Here is a 23,647-nt window from a genome sequence, read left to right on the forward strand (position 1 = left end):
TCCATCATCACAGAATAGATCTCTCTCTCTCTCTCTCTCTCTTTCTATATATATATATATATATATATATATATATATATATACACACACACACATATACACACACACATATATGTCTATGTATGTATATATGTGTGTGTGTGTGTATGTATTTGGTGACAGGGTCTGTCTCTGTCACCCAGGCTCCCAGGATGGAGTGCAATGGCACAATCTCAGCTTACTGCTCCACCTCCCAGGTTTAAGCAATCCTCCTGCCCCAGCCTCCTGTGTATCTGGGACTACAGGTGCATGGCACCATGCCCAGCTAATTTTGTACTTTTTGTAGAAATGGGGTCTCACTATGTTGCCCAGGCAGGTCTTAAACCCCTGGGCTCAAGATCCGCTTACCTCAGCCTCCCAAAGTGCCAGGATTACAGGCATGAGCCACCATGCCTGGCTCTTTTTCTTTTATATTTGGATAGTTGGTTTCATTTAGATGGTTCTAAGCATTTCCTAACTCTTCCACTGTTACAACATTTGTCAAAAAAACAAAAAAGAGTGATTCAAAAAAATAAAGGAAATCCATTATAATGTACAAAATAAAATACTCTATTCGTTATGGTTTGGAACAATTAAGAATTTTTTTGTTTTATTTTCATTTTTTCCCTGTAGGGCAAAAAGCATTATAAGGCAAAAAGCATTATGTTTCTACAAAGTGTAAGAAGCATAGATAGAAAGAAGGGAGAAGCAAAGGAAGGAGAAGGAGGGAAGGAAGGAAGGAAGGAAGGAAGGGAAGGAGGGAGGGAGGGAACTGGGAGAGGGAAGGAAAGTGACCTCATGGAGCTACATTGCTTCTTTCAAGAACTCAAATGTAATCTTTTGGGCACTCTTTAATTTTAGTGGCAAAAATGGACACATCAGTATCTCTCTGGACCTCATGTGGCTTTATGCACCTAAAAATGTCTGTCCTTTTTTGGTGACAGGTTCCTGTGGACAGCGATGGACACTCTAACCACCCACAGTCCTAGCCCATTGGAGAATGTTTTAGCACTTCTTTCTCCACATATGATCACAGTGAAATTGGAGGAACCAAATTTTACCCTCAGAAGGCCTCATTCCTACTTCCCCAAAGTAAATTAGCTATTTGAATTTTCATCCTTTCTACATAAAAACTGTGCTGTATCTCCACCTACTTTTTCTTCACTTCCTCCTCCCTTTGAGAAAAAAGACTGTTTTCCTTGACTGGACTTACTCCTGGGCTGATCACCTCCACCTGCATCCTCCAGAACTTGCTTAATCATCTGTAAGTTCTTCATTTCCACTGAATCCTTGTCTTCTGCCTACATATAGGCTCAGTTCTCCATAAAAATAACATTAACAACAACTGAAGAGAATTTTGATCAATCCCAACACCCCTTTCAAGGTATCTTGAATGTTCCTTTGTTCCCTTCTTCTATAATGACATAAGAGCGCCACCTGCCCTCACTTCCTCACCAAGACCACATTCTAGTGACCTCTGTCATCGGGATACTTACTATCACACTGAACTATACTTTTTGAACCCTCTGTATTATTTGGTACTGTTAACCATTCCCTCCTCCATGAAGGTCTCTTATCTTCAGGCTCTGTCCAAGTTCATCTCCTAGCTCTCTGTTTTACACATACCCTTTCTGCAGGATTTTCTTCTCCTGAGCCTTCAGCATTCCTTAAGCATCTGTCTTTGGTCTTTCACTTCACTTGCTTCTTACATTAGCCACTAGCCACATGTGATCATTAAATTTAAATAAACTGAAATTAGCCAGTCACTAAAGGCCAAATATTGTGATTCTATTTATAAGAAATGTCTAAAATAGGCAAATCCATCAAGACAGAAAAAAACACTAGTGGCTGCATAAAGCAGTGGAAGCTGGGGGAAGATGGGGAGTGATTGTTAATGAATACTGGGTTTCTTGTCAGGGTAATGAAAATGTTCCAAAATTGACTGATGGTTGCACAACTCTGAATACACTAAAAATCACTGAATTGTGCACTATAAATGGGTGAATTATATGGTACATGAATTACATTCCAATAAACCTGTTATTAACAATTAACAATTCAGATCCATAGTCACACTAGCTAAATGTCAAGCATTCAATAGCCACGTGTGGCTAGTGGCTACTGTATTAGCCAGCACAGACACAGAGTACTTCCATCATCACATAAAGTTATTTTATACAGTGCTGGTAGAGTGGAACTGGGAGATTGTATTGGTCATGTCTTAATTTCAGTCTTCATCATCCTAACATGATATCTGAAGAATGTTAGGCAATTAATAAATAGTTGGTAAATGCTAATGAATCAACCAAATGATTGCTTCCAGATAGCACAATGGTAACTAAAATAGATCCCAAGAAATACATTATAAAAAGGTTTTATTCTATTTACATTGTTGCTTGATTTGGTAAGGAATGCTATTAAGGAGATATCACATAAACTCTTTCAAACATTCTCCCTTGTCCATGAGGGCAAAAGTAAAGTTAGTGTCATAGACAATGCATTAGTGTTTCTCAACTACAGAAAGAAAATCTGCAACAAAGCTGTGGGTGAGGTACAAAGGATTTTGAGCTGAAGTATTGCAAGGAACCATTGACAACTGTGAAGTTACACAGGTTGTTTGCTTGCTTTTTTGTGGAGAAGGGTAAGATGGGGGGCGAATAAGTAAATGTGAAGTAACAATTTGTGTTGGAATATATAATGTGAAGAAAGGCTTGCCAAATTTTGGATCAGTGATATGTCCAATAAGTTTATATTTTCTGGGCTGTTCATTTCCTTTTAATAAGTAAAGAAATGCATATTTTTCCCTGCAGCCGCCAACATATATTTAAATATATCTTTTATCAATATAAAAGTTTAAAAATTTTTAAGAAGATTCTAGATAGCTGAACATGCAGAGGTTCCTGAAGGATGGCATGCCCTGGGAGGAAATGGAAGCTCCATACCCCTCCCTATACTTTACAATACACATCTCTTCATCTGTACCCTTGTTAATATCCTTTATAACAAACCAGTAAACATAATAATTTTCTGCAAAGGTAACTAGTCAATGATCATTGAAAAGTGAAGAACTCATGGCAACTGAGCCTCAGAATATAATCAGCCTAAAGATTATCAAATAGATTTTATAAAGATTCAGGTAAGATTAGGAGTTCTTTTTAATAATTATTTGTTCCCTGTTACTGCTACAGTATTTATTTAATAAACATTTTAAATAAGAACTTTAAAAAATAATATGTTATTGAGGATTTCTGCATAGATGTTCATCATGGATATTGGCCTAAAATTCTCTTTTTTTGTTGTGTCTCTGCCAAGCTTTGGTATCAGGATGATGCTGGCCTCATAAAATGAGTTAGGGAGGATTCCCTCTTTTTCAATTGTTTGGAATACTTTCAGAAGGAATGGTACCAGTTCCTCTTTGTACCTGTGGTAGAATTTGGCTGTGAATCCGCCTGATCCTAGACTTTTTTGGTTGGTAGACTATTAATTATTGCCTCAATTTCGGAGCCTGATATTGGTCTATTCAGGGATTCAACTTCTTCCTGGTTTAGTCTTGGGAGGGTGTATGTGTCCAGGAATTTATCCATTTCTACTAGATTTTCTAGTTTATTTGCATACAGGTGTTTATAGTATTCTCTGATGGTAGTTTGTATTTCTGTGGGATCAGTGGTGATATCCCCTTTATCATTTTTTATTGCGTCTATTTGATTCTTCTCTCTTTTCTTCTTTATTAGTCTTGCTAGCGGTCTATCAATTTTGTTGATCTTTTCAAAAAGCTAGCTCCTGAATTCATTGATTTTTTTAAGGGTTTTTTGTGTCTCTATCTCCTTCAGTTCTGCTCTGATCTTAGTTATTTCTTGCCTTCTGCACCAAATCAAGCAGCACTTCAAAAAGCTTATCCACCATGATCAAGTTGGCTTCATCCCTGGGATGCAAGGCTGGTTCAACATATGCAAATCAATAAACATAATCCATCACATAAAGAGAAGCAAAGACAAAAACCACATGATTATCTCAATAGATGCAGAAAAGGCTTTCGACAAAATTCAACAGCGCTTCATGCTAAAAACTCTCAATAAACGAGGTATTGATGGGATGTATCTCCAAATAATAAGAGGTATTGATGACAAATCCACAGCCAATGTCATACTGAATGGGTAAAAACTGGAAGCATTCCCTTTGAAAACTGGCACAAGACAAGGATGCCCTCTCTCACCACTCCTATTCAACATAGTGTTGGAAGTTCTGGCCAGGGCAATCAGGCAGGAGAAAGAAATAAAGGGTATTCAATTAGGAAAAGAGGAAGTCAAATTGTCCCTGTTTGCAGATGACATGATTGTATATTTAGAAAACCCCATCGTCTCAGCCCAAAATCTCCTTAAGCTGATAAGAAACTTCAGTAAAGTCTCAGGATACAAAATCAATGTGCAAAAATTACAAGCATTCTTATACACCAATAACAGATAAACAGAGAGCCAAATCACGAGTGAACACCCATTCACAATTGCTTCAAAGAGAATAAAATGCCTAGGAATCCAACTTACAAGGGATGTGAAGGACCTCTTCAAGGAGAACTACAAACCACTGCTCAACGAAATAAAAGAGAACACAAACAAATGGAAGAACATTCCATGCCCATGGATAGGAAGAATCGATATCATGAAAATGGCCATACTGCCCAAGGTAATTTACAAATTCAATGCCATCCCCATCAAGCTACCAATGACTTTCTTCACAGAATTGGAAAAAACTACTTTAAAGTTCATATGGAACCAAAAAAGAGCCCACATTGCCAAGATAATCCTAAGCCAAAAGAACAAAGCTGGAGGCATCATGCTACCTGACTTCAAACTACACTACAAGGCTACAGTAACCAAAACAGCATGGTACTGGTACCAAAACAGAGATATAGACCAATGGAACAGAACAGAGCCCTCAGAAATAATACCACAAATATACGACCATCTGATCTTTGACAAACCTGACAAAAACAAGAAATGGGGAAAGGATTCCCTATTTAATAAATGGTGCTGGGAAAACTGGCTAGCCATATGTAGAAAGCTGAAACTGGGTCCCTTCCTTACACCTTATACAAAAATTAATTCAAGATGGATTAAAGACTTCAATGTTAGACCTAAAACCATAAAAACCCTAGAAGAAAATGTAGGCAATACCATTCAGGACATAGGCAAGGGCAAGGATTTCATGACTAAAACATTAAAAGCAATGGCAACAAAAACCAAAATTGACAAATGGGATCTAATTAAACTAAAGAGCTTCTGCACAGCAAAAGAAACTACCATCAGAGTGAACAGGCAACCTACACAATGGGAGAAAATTTTTGCAATCTACCCATCACACAAATGGCTAATATCCAGAATCTACAAAGAACTTAAACAAATTTACAAGAAAAAATCAAACACCCCATCAAAAAGTGGGCAAAGGATATGAACAGACACTTCTCAAAAGAAGATATTTATGCAGCCAACAGACACATGAAAAAATGCTCATCATCACTGGCCATCAGAGAAATGCAAATCAAAATCACAATGAGATACCATCTCACACCAGTTAGAATGGTGATCATTAAAAAGTTAGGAAACAACAGGTGCTGGAGTGGATGTGGAGAAATAGGAGCACTTTTACACTGTTGGTGGGACTGTAAACTAGTTCAACCATTGTGGAAGACAGGGTGGTGATTCCTCAGGGATCTCGAACTAGAAATACCATTTGACCCAGCCATCTCATTACTGGGTATATACCCAAAGGATTATAAATCATACTGCTATAAAGACACATGCACACGTATGTTTACTGCGGCACTATTCACAATAGCAAAGACTTGGAACTAACCCAAATGTCCATCAATGATAGACTGGATTAAGAAAATGTGGCCCATATACACCATGGAATACTATGCAGCCATAAAAAAGGATGAGTTCATGTCCTTTGTAGGGACATGGATGAAGCTGGAAACCATCACTCTGAGCAAACTATCACAAGGACAGAAAACCAAAGACTGCATGTTCTCACTCATAGGTGGGAATTGAACAATGAGAACACTTGGACATTGGATGGAGAGCATCACACACTGGGGCCTGTCATGGTGTGGGGGGAAGGGGGAGGGATAGCATTAGGAGATATACCTAATGTAAATGACAAGTTAATGGGTGCAGCACACCAACATGGCACATGTATACATATGTAACAAACCTGCACGTTGTAAACATGTACCCTGGAACTTAAAGTATAATTTTTAAAAATGAGCTTTTTATAAGAATTTGGGACTTTTTAAGCTTTTTAACAAGGTTTGGAAACTACCAAATTAAGCCATTTTGCAAGTCCCAACTCCCAGGTAAAGTATATGAGCTAGATTACCATCAACAACTTTTCTAGTAAAGAAGGCATTAAATGGTCCTATGTAAAGACAAAAATAAATAAATAAAACATAATATGTTATCACTGTAGAAAATTGGGGAAGTACAGAAAAATATAAGACGGAAAAAAAAACTGCATGATATCATCACCCAGAAGAAGCAACTATTAAGTAGCATTCTTCTTTCTAGTTTCTTTGTATGTGTTTTTACATTATTAAAGAAACTACCTTTGAGAGAAATATGACAGAAAAATTATTGGTGAGTGAAATCTAACCTAACTGACTCCATCTTGTTTCTAATTTCACAAGCTAACTGACTTCTTTAACTTTACAGTCCCTTCCAGGAGCCCTCCTTGCTCAGGGATCAAAACTGCCTTTTAAGAGTAATGAAAGAATACAAGATTAGCATTAGAGAAGGGACTTGAATTCTGCTAAGATATGGCTTAATGAAATGATAACCAGCATGGTTCCCTTGCTTACCTTTCTATAAGGATTTACTATTTCAGAAGTCAAAAGATGTGTGACTTCCTAAGTGCTCCTATAGATAACATCACTATCGTCAAAACCTCCTAAGATTGGTCTTTGAAATATTTTTCAGACTTTGACATTCTGGCGAATGACTTAACTCTACCCAGACCCATGAGTCATATGAAGGAAGTAATACAACCAGTCCTGAGATCCCCACCCAGAAACTCACTCAGAGTACTAAGATAATTTGGACACTGCTAAGATTTCATCCCCAACCAATCAGCAGCACCGAATCCCTCTCCCTCAGCCTGCCAAATTACTCTTTAAATCACTAAACTCCAAGCTGTTTGGGAGGCTGACTTGAGAAATGTCTCCCATACTTCCAAACTCCCATACTCCCATACTTCCCACACTTTGCTGGCCCTGTGATTATTAAACTCTTTCTCTACTGTAACACTGCTGTTTCAGCAAATTGGCTCCATCTCTGCAACAGGCAAGAAGAACTGGTCAGGCAGTTACATGAATATCTTACTATACATGAATTTCTGGACTGCATTTTTTAAACATCCTATCACAAGCATTTTTAAATAGCATTGTTTTTAATGACACAAAATATCTTTTTCAAAATTTGCTTCAACATTCTAAGTTCATTTAAACTGGAGGGGTTTTTTTAGTTTGTTTTGTATTCAAATCAAGCCCTATTTCATATGTTAATATCACAAATAAAAAATTATTAAATTTCATACTGAAACTCTGAAGAAAATGTCTGGTCCAACTAAGATCCTTAAAAAGCCAACCTTACCCCAGTAAGGCCTGGAGGATAAAATAGCAAAATGAATCCCACCCAAGACATTTATTAATAACTAACCTGTGTGATATTAGACAATTTACATAATTTAAGAGCCTCAGTTTTGACATCTCTAAAATAGGAATGATCAGTACTTACCTTTAAAATTATTTTGACTAAGTTCATAAAGTACATTGATTCATGTACTTGGCAAATATTTGTTGATATAATTCACTATGTGCTAGGCTCTGGGTACAATGGGTAGAAAATGACAAGACAAATGAGACATACATTCTAATAAAGTAGCAGACACTAATCAAACATTCACATAAGTAATTACAAACAGTGACAGGCACTGGAAAAGAAAAGTACAAAACCCAGTGAGATCTTTTTTTTTTTAAAGACAGCATCTCTCTCTGTCACCCAGGCTGGAGTAAACTGGCATAATCCTTGCTCACTGCAGTCTCAAACTGCTAGGTTTAAGAGATCCTCCTCACATAGCCTCCTGAGTCGCTGGGACTACTCAGATGGAGTCTCACTGTGTTGCACAGGCTGGTCTCAAAATCCTGGCTTCAAGCAATCCTCCAACCTCAGCCCCCCAAACAATGAGATCTTAGGAGAGGTGGACATAATGTTGTCTTGGTTGGGAGCGCTGAAGCCAGGAAAGAGTCCCTAGAAAAGTGATCCTAGAAAAGTCCCTAGAAATAGATTGAGATGGTAAAATTTACTGACTTGGTAAATATCATGAATATCATGGTTGAGAGTTGAAATCTAAGGGAAAAAAAAGGTGTCATGATGATGCTTAAGTTTCTAAGGAGCTTTTGAGATAGTCCAGTGACAAGTTCACATGAGTAAGACTTGGGTACCAGGTGAAAGTCTGAACTGTGGATAAAAACTTGGCTGGGTGCAATGGCTCATTCCTGTAATCCTGGCACTTTGGGAGGCCAAGGCAGGTGGATCACTTAAGTCCAGGAGTTTGAGACCAGCCTGGCCAACATTAGCGAAACCCCATCTCTACTAAAAATACAAAAATTAGCCAGGCGTAGTGGTGCATGCCTGTAGTCCCAGCTACTTGGGAGGCTGAGGCAGAAGAATCGCTTCAACCCGGGAGGCAGAGGTTGCAGTGAACTGAGATCAGGCCACTGCACTCCAGCCTGGGCAACAGAGCAGGAACCAGTCTTAAAAAAACAAAAAAAAAAACAAAAAAACAAAAAAAAAAACACACAGACAAAAAACTTGACTCATTTGCTTATTATCTATAATTGAAGTCATCACATGGACCAAATCATTTAGGAAGAAAGTTCACACTGCAGAGTAGGAAAAAAAGGGAGTTAAGTGAGGAGTCTGAAGGCCTCTCCCATTTGAAATCCAGGCAGAAGTACTCAGAGCGTAAGATGAGGACTGAAGAATGCCTACAAAGTGACTTCCATTACATCAGCAAGAGGTGTCTGGTGTCATCATGCGAACAGAATGCAGTTTGACATGAATCACGGACTCCATAACTGTTAAGGAAAGGGAGTGAGCACACACAGACATCTGTTTGAGCAGTCTGGCTGTGAAGCGCAGGGATGAGTATGGACTGAAAGCACAGCATGAGCATGGCTGCAGACGGAGTTCCCATGTCGAGGAGGACCCAGGAAGTTCCCACTGGATGCTTCTACCTTCTTATTAACTGAGAGAAGATTGGGGAGATATGAGAATGAAAGACTAAAAAAGAGTAGAGAAGTTCTGACATATCACTGAAGACAGTGGCGTAGCACCGGGACCAGTTAACACAACTGGAATACTGACATGTTGAGAGCCCAACTGAGTGACTTTCTCTATCATCTCTCAGCTATCCAGACATAGACTAAAGTATATTTACATTCACTAGCTTTAGGGTGTTGCCAGATGGATATGACAAAAAGATAAATGTGTAGGAAAATCCGCCAGAATGTTACTGAGCAATGAGCCACAGACTAGCTGCATAAGAAAGAAAGTGGTAAAGATAGGAGATTATGGCTAGGCATGGGGAGGTGTCTCAGTGGGTCAGAAGTCCTGATGAGGTCTAGGAGTAGTCACGATGGGAGTAGCTGAATAAGTAAGGTGAAAGAACAAGAGACGATGGATGGTTAGAATGTAGAATGCTTCAATCAGTGATTAAAGGAGTGAGGCAGGTTCGGGTTATGCCTAGAGATCCACAGTGTGAAGTACATAAAATAGTTGCTGCTATGAGACAGCAGCAACTCTCTCTCTCTCTCTCTCTCTCTCCATATATATATATATGATATATATATATCATATATATATCATATATATATACACACACACAATTTCTATATATGTACTTTCTAGATATACAGTAGTATATTATAGTATATTATAATTATTATATAATTACTACTGTTCTTGGTCCCACAAGAAAGGAACTCCTCAGTGAATTCTAAGCCCTTAGGTCTTGACTCCCAGGCCTTCACTGGCCCTGCAAATCACTCCTCCTTCTCTTCTTCTCATTCTGTTGGTTGCCTCACTCTAACAGAAAGCAAACCAAGTGATAACATGCCGTGCACACACACCACTACCAGATTCTTTATCACAGGGAGAGCTCAAATCATACGCAGCGAATTGGGCTGTAAACAGTCAGGACTGTCTCCTGTAAGAAATTCAAGAAACAATTGCTTCTGAATGAAATGATGTGGGGAGACAGCAGCAAGGGCAAGTGTCTAGAATTTTTAAAGGACAAGGTCAAAACCAAGCATTGCCTCACAGGAGACCAGATTGTATTACTCCCAAAGAAAGACATCCTTCTCACTAGAAGCTGTGCACATTCTGGCACGACAAAATTCACTGATAGGGAAACCAAACACAAATGCACATTTTCATCATATGCTCATCGTGAGAAACCTCCTCTCCTGGAGAGGGAGATCTTTTACAAGACTGAGAAAATAATGATGGGTCAAGGACTTTGATGACACGACAAAACTAAAGAACTTCATGATCAAACTAGGAGACACAAAAGGAGAGGGAATGGAGGTTCGGTGTTTAGTTTCTCTATTTAGAGCAGCTCCACACAGAAGATGTGACCACCCCTGAGATATAAGATACAGAAGTGCAGACAGTGGAGCAGATGTGAAGGCGGGGAATTGAGAAGGTCAATTGAGAATTTCTGCTGCTCCTGGAAGTTTCTACTCCTTCCCAGGGACTTTGCTTTCTGGGCTTCCAGGCATGTTAGCCTCATTTGATGACATCCTAATTATAAAGCTGACTAAAGATGAAAACATAGGGGTTTCAGAAGTCCATGTCAACACAATATATCATATAATCAAGTGGGAAAAGAAAAAAATGTACAACTGGAAGTTCCTATGTTATCTTCTTAAGTTACTTCATCAGTGCATCTAGTATTTTCCCTGGCTTAAATAAAACACAAAAAATTTGTAGTATGTCTACTTCAAAACAAGAGCATAAACTTCAAGGCTTCCCAGGGCTACTTACTTTTTAACAAGATTTTCTTCCACAAAAGGTAACCATTGCTAAATGACTTCATCACCCACTGGAAAAAGACATTCCATGAAGTTTAACTCACTGCCATGAGAATGTTTTCTGGAATGCCAAGCAGTTATTGACTTCTGGGTCTGTGCTAGTACATCATGACAAACATAGAGCACTATTTCCTACCACTGACAGTTCAGTTCACCTTATGGCACTGGAACTGGGCTGAGCCAGATGGCAATGAGGCACAGACTGCTCTGCTTACAAATTAAGAACAGTGTCATCTATGGATGGAACAATGCCACAAATGGTAGATGAGCCCTGGAGTCTCCAACTTCACCTACTACCAATTTGGCATTGGCAGGACATTTTTTACATGGAACAAACCATGTTGAAAGCTCATTGCTAAATATAAGCCCTTGCTTTGAATTAGGTAATTCTAGAGTAACCTTGAAAGCAACATTATATACTGATTTCCTGCCCCAGATCCAGGCTAGGTTTTGCTAATTCCATAATAGGAAATTGGAATGCTCACATATATCCTTGAGGTTCCTCAAATAAATTAAATTTTACTTCCAATCCAACATATGTAGGATTTTCAATCACTCCATTTCTGATACTGGGTGTGGAGGTAATGACAAGGAGGGAAATGGGCAACTGCCTCATATATTTTCTATTCTTTACGTGTTGTCAATGGATATTATTTTTCTTATAAAGAAAACTTGGTGTGAAGAAAGCCTGCTGTTATTCAAGAAGGCAGTTATCATGTATCTTGGGCACAAGGTAAAATGACACAGAGTTTTTCTTCCTGAGGAATATAGGCCAAAAACTGGTTTTAAGAAACCTGAACTAACTGTATTATAAAGAATGCTAAGCCAGATTATTTTGAATAGCCTGCCAAAAGCAGCTACTGCTTCACAGAAACTATGCAAAAAAATGCTAGACAAGAGACCATATTGATTTTTCAGGAACACCCCAAGGTAAAAATTCCAAAAGAATGCTAAGCCAGATTATTTTGAATAGCCTACCAAAAGCAGCTACTACTTTATAGAAACTACACAAAAAATGCTAGACAAGGGACCATATTGATTTTTCAGGAACAACCCAAGGTAAAAATTCCTTGAGCGTATGAAATATTTTTAAGTACTCTTTGTTGTATCTCAAACATGTTACAATAATCACAGTTCTGTACCATCTATGTACCATATATGAAAATGTCATTTCTGACAAAGCCTACATTTACCTCAGACTAAAGGCATTTATAGAACAGAGCTTTAGTCAAGCTGTCACCACATTTCACTACCTACAAGCAAAGAATCAAGCTAGAAAAAAATAGTAACTATAGTTACAATAAAAATATTCTAAATTGGCTTATATAGTGTATTTCCAATAATGTTTCCCAAGCATATCTGTTCATCATATCTCTGGATTTATCAATGACAAAACACAGAGTATACATAGTGAGACAGAGATTGGGGGAGGCCCTGAAATTAGGCCTGCCCACTAGACCTAAAGTGGCATTAGAGTACAGGCCCAGGTGACAGCAGAGTTTCATCCCAGAGTATGGAAAATTTGAGTAAGTGCAGTACTAGGAAGCAGTCATGGCCAGGTATGGTGGCTCAAGCCTGTAATCCCAGCACTTTGGGAGGCAGAGGTGGCAGGATCACCTGAGGTCAGGAGTTTGAGACCAGCCTGGCCAACATGACGAAACCCTGTCTCTACTAAAAATACAAAAATTAGCTGGGTGTGGTGGCGCGCACCTGTAGTCTGGCTACTCAGGCGGCTGAGGCAGGAGAATTGCTTGAACCTAGGAGGCAGAGGTTCCAGTGAGCTGAGATTGTGCCACTGTACTCCAGCCTGGGTAACAGAGCAAGACTCCATCTCAAAAAAAAAAAAAAAAAAAGAAAAGAAAAGAAAAGAAAGCAGTCAGCAAGATAAAGTATGGCATATGGGAGATGAAAAATTTTGATAGCAAAAGTCTTGAAACTCACAGTAGTTAAATGGCCCAAGAGATATATAGAGAGTCACAGGCTGCAGGATCCCAGATATGAGGATGAGGCTCAGAAACTCAGCACCAAATTCTCATATAAGGAATTGTGATAGCAAGGCAAAGCGTGGAGGGACAGGAACCAGACAGTTAACTCAATGAGAAACTCAGAGAATATAGGCAAAAGCAGAAGCCCAAGCCATTGAACAAAGGTAGAGCAAGCATGGAGAGTGAGCTCTGGGGAGGGTAGGTGGCTGAATATCAGATAAGAGCAACTTAAATGCTAGTTCAAGATGCTAGTTAGTTAAGCGTCTAAGACAGTATCTGGGATATTAGAACCCAATACACTTTTTAAATCAATGTCAATGTGTCACAGCAACCCAGGCAATTCAGGAAATATGAGACATTATAAGCCTTGGTGGCAAAACTGTAAGCATAAAATAGAGGAGAGTTTCAGAGAATCAAAGATAAGGACCAACTGAAAAAGGCGAGCATGCTAACAATAGATTCCCCAAACTTCCTTCCTCACAGATGATCACCCAAGTTTAAGGATGAATATTAGTTAAAGTGACATGCTGAATATACTTCTATCAGGATTTATAGGTATGTCCTATAGTTGGAACAATGAGGACCTCAGTCCTTCTTATTAGGTACTTCTCATTCTTCTTACCATGGCCAAAAGTTGGCCTTGAAGCATAGAGGGTCAGCCTTTGTACCCTTTCCACATAGCTACTACCAAGTAATAGGATATACACTGATAATAAAATATATTTGCCATCCAAATTTGGGTTCCTGTACAGAGGGTTGGAATCTAAAGTATACAGACTCTCAAAACATCTTTCGGCTTGGCGAACTATGGGAAGTGTGACTGGCTACTCGGCTCATTCAGCAGAAAATGAGTCCTTATGGGAGGGTCCTGCTGACCCACAGCAGCAGGTGAAATTCTCATGGAGTAACCAAATATTAAAACAAGTCAACCCTAGCATCAGAAAAAGCATAGGGGAAGGCTCTATCTGATATATGTATAGACATTTATAACTGAAAAAAATGATGGAAAAGGTAGTAGGCAACACGCACCTGGCAGGACCTTGAGGAGACTGCCATATTCCAGGGTCTGGACTTGTTCTTTATAGGACTCACTTCTTGTACTGGATGATCAGATCTGGAAGCCTAACTCAAGGCATCTAAAATGCATGTGAGATTAAGATAGATACCAGAAGGATAAATTACTACTATATGATTAGAAAGAACTATATGATAAGCCACAATACTTAAAGACTATATGACTAATTCTTTTCTTCAGAAACTAATAATTAGAAGGTAAAAGATCACAGACATGAGCATGGTTTAAGTTCTTCCTTCTCAAGTCCCCATGAATCTGGATATGAAGTTCAGCCTGAATCTGCCAATGAAAAAATCATTACACCATTCTGTGTGTGACTATAAGAAGAGAAAAAAAAATGGGACCAGCCTTATTCAACAGAAGGAACCATGATAAACTGCTAGAAGATTAAGGTCTCCAAATGTACCTCAACCATTGAACTCTATGAAATACAAGAAAAAACAAGATACAATCTGAATAGTATTCTGTACATACCTTTCAGTCATTAGTTACTCAAAAGAATTGGACTCACATGGGCACATCTACCATGATTAAGGTCATGAGAGTGTTATGTAAGGTTTGCAACAAAATTTAGACCAACTAGGAAGTTATCCCTTCCAAAGTAAGTTAACAGCAGAACAAATGGGAACATTCCTCCAAAACAACACGAAAAAAATTTAGTAAGTCATCCTAGTAGGTCACAAGGTGAAGAAAGCAATAATTATTTCCAGATCTCTAAAACCACTTATAATAACATATGTGGTATGTATATGCCCGCCCCAAAGTTATTATAACAGGTTATATTGGTTAAAAGATCAAGGGTAGCCAAGAAATTCTGTTTGATTTTAGAGTTCATTTATCTGTGTGAGTAATTATTATATTTCAGTTTCTCTGGGATTCCTGTTCTATAAATAAAGGTGGAGAATATGTAAATATTTTTATGCACAATAACAGAATGTGCTGAAAATAATTTATCTTTGCATGCCTCCCCAAATACTATAATTCTTCTTCCCAATTACATTAGATATGTTTAATTTCTATTCCACCCCAAACACCTTAAAGAAGCAGCTCTATACATCATGCAACTGAGCATTCCTCTTCCCTGGTTGAAGAGAATAGCATGAGCACCACTCCCATGCCAGCCAGTAGGTTTACTTGGCACAAATCAACTGCATCAGCTTGAAGATTCAAAAGGAAACAGGAAGGTGGAGATAAGATGGCCATATTCGGCTTAACTAAGTAAGACCAAAAGACTAATAAACTCTAAAACTGAGACCAGACTACAAAATAGAAATAGAGATATGGACTAAGCAACTGCCTCATTCCTAATGGCATCTTACATCTTGTGAATCTCAATTATATGTCACATACTTTTTGAAACATGTGGATATCAACGAGAAGTTATAAGACAAAAAAAAAAAGAAAAAAAGAAAACATGACCCAATCAAAGGACCAGAATAAATAACAAACAAACCTAAAGAAGCAGAGGCATATCAATTACCTGACAAATAATTCAAAATAATCATCACAAGGATGTTCAATGGCCTCAGGAAAACGATACATAAACAAAATGAGAAGCTCCACAAGGAGACAGAACACATAATGAAGAACCAGACATTTTGGACCTGAAGAAAACAATCCCTAAATTGGAAAATTGACTACAGAGATTCAATAGCAGACTTGATCAAGCATAAGAAATATTCAGCAAACTCAAAGATGGGTCATTGTAAATTATCGCATCAAGGAAGCAAAAAGAAAAAAGAATGAAAAAAGAGAATAAAGCCTAGGGACTTACAGAATACCATCAAGCGGATCCATAGGCACATTATATAAGTTCACAATGAAGAAGGAGAGAGAGAGAGAGAAAGGATAAAGTACTTATTTGAAGAAATAATGGCTAAAAACTTCCCAAAATCAGGGAAGGAAATAGACATCCAGATTCAAGAAGCCCAAAACTCATTAACTAAAATAAACACAAAGAAATCTACACTGCAATACATTGAAATTAAATTGTCCAAAGACCAAGACAAAAGGAGAATTTTGAATTTTTTTTTTTTTTTTTTTTTTTTTGAGAGGGAGTCTCACTCTGTTGCTCAGGCTGGAGTGCAGCGGCACAATCTTGGTTCACTGCAACATCCACCTCCCAGGTTCAAGCAATTCTCCTGCCTCAGCCTCCCGAGTAGCTGGGATTACAGGTTCCCACCACCATACCCAGCTAACTTTTGTATTTTTAGTAGAGATGGGGTTTCACCATGTTGGTCATCCTGGTCTCAAACTCCTGACCTCGTGATCTGCCCACCTCGGCCTCCCAAAGTGCTGGGATTACAGGCGTAAGCCACCGCACCTGGCCAAGGAGAATTTTGAAAGCAGCAAGATAAAATTGACTCATTATGTACAAAAGAGTCTCTATAAGACTATCAGTGGGTTTGTTCAGCAGGAACCTCATTGACCAGAAGGGAATAGGATAATGTATTGAAAGTGCTGAAAGAAAAATTCTAACCAAGAATACTATGTCAGCAAAAATATCCTTCAAAAATGAGGAAATCTATAGAAGGAAAGTTCCTCAACATAATAAAAGTCACTTCACTTTTGAAAAACTCATAGGTAAAATTATAATCAATTGGGAAAAACTGAATGTTTTACACTAAGATCCAAAACAAAGCAAGGATGCCCAATCTCATCACTTCTATTCAACATAGTACTGAAAGTACTAGAAAAAACAGTCAGACAAGAAAAAGAAATAAAAGACATCCACATCACAACAGAGGAAGTAAAAATATCCCTATCTGCAGATAACATAATCCTATATGGGGGAAAAAACCAACAATGATTCCACCTAAAAGAAACTATTACAACTAATACACAAATTCAGTAAAGTTGCAGGATATAAAATCAACAAACAAAAACTATCAGCATTTTATACACAAATAACAAATTAAAAAGACATTTTTAAAAATCCCATTTATGACAGCATAAAAAATAAAATATCTAAATAGAACCAACACTGAGAATGCCAATAAAATACAAACTGACCTTTAAAGAGTTTACACCATTTACAATAACATGAAAAACAACAAAATACTTAGGAATAAATTTAACAAAGGCAGTGAAAGAACTCTACACTGAAAATTATAAAATACTGCTTAAAGAAACTGAAAACAGAATAAAAGAAAATATAGCCTATGCTCATGGATCAGAACAATTAATATTCTTAAAATGTACATGCTGCCCAAAGCAATATACAGATTTCAATAAAATTCCTATCAAAATCCCAATGGCATTCTTCACAGAAATAGAAAAAAAATACTAAAATTCATATGGAACCATAAAAGACCCCAAATAGCCAAAACAATTCTGAGAAAGAAAACAAAGGTGGAAGCATCACACTTCCTGATTTAAAATTATATTACTAATCTATAGTAGTCAAAACACTAGATACTGCCTTAAAAACAGACACACAGACCAGTGGAAAATATAGACAACCCAGAAATACTGAATAATACCAAACATATGCTGTCAACTAATTTTTCCCAAGGGCACAGAGAAGACAAAATGGGGAAAGGATAGTCTCTTCAATAAATGGTGCCAGGAAATTCAGTATCCACAGGCCATTATCTTTTTTTTTTTTTTTGAGACTCTGTTGCCCAGGCTGGAGTGCAGTGCTGTGATCTTGGCTTACTGTAACCTCCGTCTCCTGGGTTCAAGAGATTCTCGTGCTTCAGCCTCCTGTGTAGCTGGGATTACGGGCATGTGCCACCACGCCCAGCTAATTTTTGTATTTATTTTAATAGAGATAGGGTTTCACCATGTTGGCCAGGCTGGTCTCGAACTTCTGACCTCCAGTGCTGAGGCCCGCCTCAGCCGCCCAAAGTGCTGAGATTACAGGTGTTAGCCACAGTGCCCGGCCCACAGGCCATTATCTTATCCCTGAAAAAAATAAACTAAAAATGTAGGTATAAGACCTAAATATAAGATCAGAAACTCTAAAACTCCTAGAAGAGAACATAGGCAGTAATTTGTTTGATATCACACCAAAAACTAAGGAAAAGCAAAAATTAATAAATTAGACTACATCAAACTTAAAAGATTCTGCATAGCAAAGAAAACCATAAACAAAACAGACCAGCAACTTACAGATTGGGAAAACAATCTATGCAAACCATATATCTGATAAGAGGTTAAGATCTAAAATTGATAAAGAGTTCACGCAACTCAATAATGGAAAACAACCTGATTTTTAGAAGGCAAAAAGCTTGAACAGGTATTTCTCTAAAGAAGACGTAAAAATAGCCAACATGTACATTAAAATGTGCTCAAAAACATTAATCATCAGGAAAATGCAAATTGAAACCACTATGAGATACTGCCTTACAACCATTGGGATAGCTACAATCAAAATGTCAAAAGATAACAAATGTTGGTAAGAGTGTGGAGAAAGGAGAACTCTTGTATACCATTGGTGAAAATATAGATTGGTACAGCTGTTATGAAAAGCAGTATGGACATTTCTTTAAAAATTAAAAATAGAACTAGCATATGACCCAGTAATCCCTCTTCTGAGCATATACCCAAAGGAAATGAAATCGCCATCTTGTGAAGATACCTACACTCCCATGTTCATTGCAGCATTAGTCACAATAGCCAAATATGGAAATAATCTAATGTTCATCGATAAATAAAGAAATGGTAGTACCTACACAAAATATTATATTGTTCAGCTTTTAAAAAAGAACAAGAACTTGCGAAATGCCACAACTTAGATGAGCCTGGAGGATATCATGCTAAGTGAAATAAGTCAGACACAGAAAGAAAAATATTGCATAATCTCACTTAATATGTGGAATCTAAATTTTTAAAAATCCAATTATATACAGAGATACAGAACAAAAGAGAGGGTACTATGTGTGATGGTTAATATTAAGTGTCAACTTGATTAGATTGAATGATGCAAAATATTTTTCCTGGGTGTGTCTGTGAGGATATTGCCAAAGGAGATTAACATTTGAGTCAGTGGGCTAGGAGAGGCAGACCCACCCTCAATCTGGGTGTGCACCATCTAATCAGCTGCCAGCGTGGCTAGGATAAAAGCAGGCAGAAGAATATGGAAGGAATAAACTGGCTGAGTCTCCTGGCCTCCATCTTTCTCCCGTGATGGATGCTTCCTGTCGTCAAACATCGGACTCCAAGTTCTTCAGCTTTTGGACTCTTGGACCTTTGACCACAGACTGAAGGTTGGCTGCACTGTCAGCTTCCCTACTTTTGAGGTTTTGGGACTTGAACTGGCTTCCTTGCTCCTCAGCTTGCAGACAGCCTATAGTGGGACTTCACCTTGTGATCGTGTGAGTCAATACTCATTAATAAACTCCCCTTTATATATACATCTATCCTATTAGTTATGTCCCTCTAGAGAACCCTGACTAATACACCATGCATGGGAAGAAGGGAAGACAATACAGAGATGCAGTTCAGAGGATACAAAATAGCAGATATACAGGATTAACAAGTTAAGAGATCTAATGTACAACATAAATACTATAGGTAATAAAATTGTACTGTATATGAGATTCATGCTAAATGTGTAGATTTTAGCTGCTCTTGCCACAATAACAAAAAAAACGGTAATTATGTGAGATGATGGATATGTTAACTTGCTTCACTATAGTAACCATTTTATTCTCTATATGTATCCCATAACATCATGCTGCATACCTTAAATATACACAATTAAAATTTTTATTTTAAAAAGAAAAAAAGGAGGAGAAATAAGAACTGTCCCAGATAAAAGCTGAGGGAATTCTTTACTACTAGACTGCATTACAAGAGGTATCCTCTCTTAAATGGAGTCCACCAAGGTAAAAGGAAAGGACATTAGATAGCAATATGAAACAGTGTGAAAGTTTAAAGCTCACTGACAAACATAGACAAACAAAGAATACTGTAATACTATAACATTGGTATGTAAACCTTTTAATGCTGGTAAAGAAGTTAAAAGTTGTAAGCATAAAAAACAACCATGACAATAAAATAGGTTAATGGATACACAGTATAAAATAGGTGTAATGTGTGACATCAATAACATAAATGGGTGGAGACAATATAGTTTTAGTATGCAATTAAAGTTGTTATCAGCTTAAAATGTATTGCTGTTTTACATAAGGCCCACAGGACACACACACACACACACACACACACACACACACAGCAGAGACAGAGAAAGAGAGAGAGAAACTACAAAAATAAATTAAACACAAAGGAATACAACAAGACAGGAAAACAGGGATAAGCTACAAGCCAGACAGAAAACAATTTAAAAGTGACAAGGTAAGTCCTTCCCTATCGGTAATTACTTTAAATGTCAATAGATTAAACTCCCCAATCAAAAGACATTAAAGTGCCTGAATTCCAAATTTCAAAAATCCAACTATATGCCGTCTACAACAGACTCATTTTAAATTTAAGGACACACATAGGCTGGAAGTGAATGGATGAAAAAAGGAATTTCATGCAAATGTCAACTAAAAGAGGGCAGAGGTAGCCATAATTACATCAGGCAAAATAGATGTTAGGTCAGAAACTGTCACAAGAGACAGAGAAGGACATTACAGAACAAAAGGGTCAATTTATCAGGAAGATACAGCAATTACGAAAATATATGAAACAAGCACTGATGGAGCAAAAGGAAGATAAAGAGAACACCACAATAATACTAGATTTCAATAACCCATTTTCAATCTCGAATAGAACATTCAGACAGATAAGAGGAAACAAGACTTGAAGAACACTATGGAATAAATGTACCTCACAGGCATATAGAGAGCCTCCTACCCTGCATCAGAATAGGCATTCTTCTCAAGAACCACTGGAATATTCTCCAGAGTATGTTAGGGCATGAAACAAAATATCCAAACCATATCACTCCCCATCTTCCTTCTTTGACTCTCCCTTCCCAGATGTCATATCCTGCATTACAATCGGAAGGCCTCTCTGCCTATTCTTGCTCCATAGGAATTCCTCCCAGTGAGCCCCCGGCATGGGACATTCAGCCTTGTCGTCTTCTGCTTCTCAGAGGACCCAAACCACCACAATGACTGATTATGAGGTTAAAATAAAAACCGAGGTGGAACTAAATACTGAAAAACAACAATATGCAAACTGAGGAATGAGTGGAGTTCAAACATTGCTCATAATGTTTCAAAGGAACATAAAGACAACTATTTAACAATTAAAGTTTTTTAAAGTAATCACTGAAAAATAAACAGAATATACAATGTCCACACTATGTTAAGGGGGAAATGACATTGACTTTGAAGTTGGACAGAGCTGAGTCTGAATCCCAGTACTGCCACTGACTTAGCAGTGTGACCCTAGACGAGTCACAGAACTTTAGTTATGTCTTGTATAATATATAAATAATGACCATCTTATAGAACTTTGTGAGAATTATCCATAGAGGATCATAATTATTATCACTTGTTTTCATAAAATAAACCCAAATCCCTTAACTAGACATTTGGAACTCCCCACAGTTTAATCTTGATTAGCCTGTCCAATCTCTCTGCTCAAAATTCCTGGACATATATGTCTCAATCAAAATTTAAAATGTGCTATTCTTAGCTGGGTTGTATGGCTCATGTCTGTAATCTCAATGCTTTAGGAGGCTGAGGCAGGAGGATCACTTGAGGCCAGTAATTCAAGACCATTCTGGGCAATAGGGTGGAGACTTTGTCTCAAAAAATGTTTAAAAATTAGCTGCATGCCTGTAATTCTAACAAGTTAACAAGTCAGAAGGATGAGGCAGGAGGATTGCTAGAGTCCAGCAGTTTGAGGTTACAGTGACTTATGATTGCAACACTGCACTATGACTTGGGTGACAGAGCAAGACCCTATCTCTTAAAAAAAAATAAAAATTAAAAAATAATAAATTAAATGTGCCATTCTTAAAATATATATATTCTTTTCTACTTCTGTACCTTCTACTCATACTTTGTCCCCAACTATTTCCATAAACTTTCACTTATCATAAACCCAGAGATTCTGTAGTATTATAAAACCTTAAGGGCCTGAAATCTAATTCCAGAATCCCCACAGTGTGGCTGTCTTCCATCTATGGAAACACCTTCAGTGATGTAAAAGTCAATACCATCCAAAGTAACCAAGTTCTTAAACAGATATTTCTGCTCATCTGAAGAGGTGCTTTATTTTAAATTAAAATCAGCCTCTATGTAGCTTCTCTTCCTGGAAGTAGTTTTTAATTACTTGAGGACATAGAGAATAAGTCATCTTTCTAAAAGATTCCAGAATGAAAGCCCACTGGTGAATGTTGAATCTAATCAGGATAGGGTCACTGAAATTTGTCTTAGAGCCTGGTAAGTCTGAGATATATCCAGCTGACACGCATATACCATAAATCATAACAGTCTCTGTGCTATAATCAAACCAATTATCTACCTTGTTGGCTCCTTCATGGGAGAGGTTTCTGCCTCAGTTTCTTCAGTAAGTACCCCCAAGACTTGTTTGGACTAAAATGTTATCCTAAATTGTGGGTGACTGAGCTTGGACTCTGAATACCGAGTAAGTTCTCTCAGTCCTTTCTCAAGGAATAGAGCTTATCTCCCTGTAACAAGTCTCTTACTGTGAAGAGACTGATCACCTGGAATTATAGTGGTAGCTTTAAGTTATTAAGTGATTAAGATATGTGCCAGACATTATAATAAATTCATTTTATCAATTACTTTGCATGATCATCAGCACAACCATAAGATATATGTATTATTATAAATTTACTGTTGAGGAAACAGAAGCGCTGAAAGATAAGCAACTTTCCCAAGCATTCATTAACAAGGCTTCCCTGGAACTAAGGTGCAATTGCTTGTCTGACTTTGAATCTGCTATCCCACTACTTGGAACCCCACCAGATGCTGCCTTTCTGGTTTAACCTGATATCCTTGGATAATTGTTATGTGAACATACCTGAGATCACAATATCCATTATCAATGGCGTATGGCTCCATCTAGGTAATTCCACAAGGGCAGTCTCTGTTACCAGGTAAGGATCCCCACAACTAAGGCTCCCCACCAATCTTTCCTTTCAGCAGAAAGCTGAGAGTCACTTTGTAGACCCCAGCACCGCCTCTCATAAGTTTTAAAAAAACAAAAAAGCTTAATTGTGTCTGAAACAGGTTTTCATTTCTCTTCCCAAAATGTTATGGACTTGAAGACAAGAGATCAGGATTCCGACACTAACTTACTATATGGCCTTGAGCAAATCACTTAAATTGGTCAGGTGGCAGTTTTTTTACCTATAAATTTAGGGTGTTAGACAAGTCCCTTCCAGCTATAAAATTCTGTGATTTCACGATCAAACATGAGATCCTGATAGGAGGATTGTAATAAAACAGTAAAAAAATAAAGAAAATGGTCTGGAATAGAAGATCTTGCTTATTT

General features: G+C 37.8%; 1 protein-coding gene across 3 annotated transcripts in view; it reads right to left on the reverse strand.

Annotated features, from left to right (window-relative positions):
* The window catches only part of SUGCT (succinyl-CoA:glutarate-CoA transferase), a 719,374-nt gene that overhangs the window by 412,161 nt on the left and 283,566 nt on the right, over positions 1-23,647 (reverse strand). The window lies entirely within an intron of this gene.

The sequence above is a fragment of the Pan paniscus genome, chromosome 6, assembly GCF_029289425.2.
Source record: "Pan paniscus chromosome 6, NHGRI_mPanPan1-v2.0_pri, whole genome shotgun sequence".
NCBI lineage: Eukaryota > Metazoa > Chordata > Mammalia > Primates > Hominidae > Pan > Pan paniscus.